Raw genomic sequence first — 2,942 nt, forward strand, 5'->3', positions numbered from 1 at the left:
CATCTCTCGTGTCTCGGAGGAGCCCCAACAAAAAAAATAATCATCAAAATTGAAAAGCCCCCAAAAAAGCCCTCTTGCTCTGCCCCACTGGGTTGCTCTGCCCGGCTGCAGCCCCAGCATGGGGTTGAGCCCCAAAACGTCACCGGTATCCCCAAGGGTCCCCACAGGCACAATGTGGCTGTCACCCATCACCCCCATCCTGCCACCAGGCAGTGGACCCGGTGTCCCCTAGAACCCTGCTGTCACCACCCCAGAGGGTGCCCAGGATGGCCCCCAGCCCATTTCCAGCCACTCCATGGGAAAATTCATCATCAAACAGCGGCCAAACCCCCCCAAAAATCAGGGATGGGGCAGGGCACAGAGCAAGACCTCCATCCCTTTGGGATGGGCACCATGCAGCAGGGCCAAGTCCTGCAGCTCATGCTGGCACCGTGGCAGCTGCAAGGGCCACCGTGTGTCTGGGGACACCTGGGCGTCCCCAGGGCTATCGGCACCGGGTCAGGGTGCGGCCAAGGTCTCGCCACCGCAGCCCCAGGCTGGACATCCAGGCTCCATCACCGCTGCGGTGGGATGCTCGCCCTGCTTGCCACGTCCACACTCACAGCTCAGCCCCACCAGGGGTGCAGCAGGTGCCCGGGGGTGTCACCGTCTCGTCCCCACGTGCTCGAGGGTCAGGGCTCGGGACCAGGGCTGCGGGGCCGGGAGCTGGGAAGCGCCGCACGCTCGGGGACGAGGTCTCGGCGAGCGAGCGCGGCGGCGAGGAGCTGTGCACATCTGGATTTCTCACGCTTGCGTTCAACGTCCCTCCTCAACCAGATGGCAAAAATAAATAAATACAATAAATCAGAGCCTCCTGACACAAATTGGGAACTCACGCCCGGGCTCTGCGTTTCATGAGTCTCCCTGGAAGACAGTCAAACGCAGGCGAGGACAATGGGTTCACTTCTCCCTGGTGTCGGGTCATTCCCAGTTAAGGCTCATTAGCGGCGGGCGGGGATTAACCATTCCTTCCCTGGAAACGTGGCTACTTCTGAAGTGCAGACGGGCTCGTGACAGACCCAAAACTGGAAAAATCCCCATCCCTCGCCTCCTCCCGGGGCTTTTGGGCCGGGGCCGAAGGCGGCCCCCAGCTCGTGCCATCACACTGGCCAGGACACTTCGCCCCGCGCTCCGCGGCCGTCCCAGACCCCGGGGAGATGGACGGGCTCGCGCTGACATCAGCCAGCCTCCGATCCCACCCAGCTGGCGTTCGGGGGAAGCTGGCCAGCCCCACGAGCGGGACGGGACGCAGGGCCTGCAAGCACCGGGGCGAACCGGCACGGCGGGACCATCGGGACCTGATTAGCGGTTCCCTTTTGGATATGGGACTGGAGAAACTATTTTGGCCGGGGTAAAAGCCAAGGAAGGGGGGTGAGGATGGGGGGGGGGGGGAAGCTCCGGAGAGCCAGTTTGCTGTCATGAGAGCGGTGCCTTCGCCCCGATAACGGAGCGGTCTGACCATCAGCGAGCAGTCCCCGAGCCGCGAGGCAGCGCTGCCCTGGGGGAGCGCGGTACGTGAGGAGCCGCTCCTGCCCGCGGTGAAGTCAGTGCCGCTGCCTGGGTGTGACTGACTGACCTCAGCCCTTGGCCCCGCGGCGCGCATCATGTGCTAACTCACTCCCCGTGTAACCCGGCCGGACGGGTCCACGCCGCTGCCCCGGGCCATCAGCCAGACCGGACTTGCTGCAGGTGCGGTCCCAGGGTCCTGCGAGCGGCCGCAGTGCCCGCGCTGCTTCCTCGGGGTGTGAGCCACCGCCAGCATCCCCAGGCGGGTGGCCCCATGGATACCAAGCCCGGGTACCACTTGGGTATCCCAGTGGAGCAGCCCGCAGTCCCCTGCACCCACCGCCCCATGCTGGGGATGGACCCGCTGGAGCACACGGCCACTTCTCCACCCCCGAGGTGCCCCCAAGGGCTGTTTTTTTGGGAAACGCTGCACTGGGAGGCTCGCATTGCCCACAGCAGCTCCCCGCCGTGCCCGGCCTCTTTATAGGACCCAGACCCCAGGCTGGTCCCCGCGGAGGGGAACATCGCGTCCATGGGGCTGGCCAGCGGCTCTTTCTCACCGTCCCCAGCTGGCCGCTGGCCCGAGCACGGAAAGCACAGAGCTGAGCCCATCTGAAACGCATTCGTCCCCGGGCACTGTTACTGCAATAGCAGATGCTCCTGCGGGCCCCCGACCACATCACAGCGCGGCGACGCAGGAACCGCACGCTCACACGGGAAGAAACAGCCCTTGCCCCGAACGAGCGGCCCGAACTCCTAATTGAAGACCAACCGTAACAAATAAACAAGACAATGGGCTGGAGGCGAGATGAACGCCGCGTCTTTCGCAGAGCCCGGCTCCTCCGTGCCCTGCGGGGGACTTGGCGCGAGCCGGCGGCGCAGCGGGGAGGGCGGGGGCCGGATCCGGACCCCCCGGTGAAGCCGCTCACTGTGCGACACCGCCAGAGCTCACGCTGGCCCAGGAGCTGCGTCCTGGATGACACATCCCCGCGGTCCCCCGAGACCCTCGTCGGCAGCTTTGCTAAGCAAGTGTTTAGTCTTGCCGCGAGCGGGCTTGGACCGGGATCAAGCTGCTGGAGAGGACGCTCCTCACGGCCCCCTGGGGCCGGGGGCGCCGGGGACCCGTCTCCAGCCACCCTTCGTCACCCCCACCCCGTTGAGGACAGGATGAGCTGCCTCACAGGGCAGCAGCAGCAGTGCCAGTATCAGGGCATGCAGCCCACAGCGGGTATCTGATGGCTGGGGTTATCTCTGCACACAAACAGCACGCGGGGAAAATTCCCCAGCCTCAGGGTCTCTCGCCACCGATGGGCAAGCCTCGATAAGGAGCTTGGCACCCGAGCCCGATCAGGCCCCGATAAGATGCCCAAGCAGGAGGTGTTGGAAGGGGAGCGAGC

This window comes from Aythya marila, assembly GCF_965140915.1.
Source record: "Aythya marila genome assembly, chromosome: 17".
Taxonomy (NCBI): Eukaryota; Metazoa; Chordata; class Aves; order Anseriformes; family Anatidae; genus Aythya; species Aythya marila.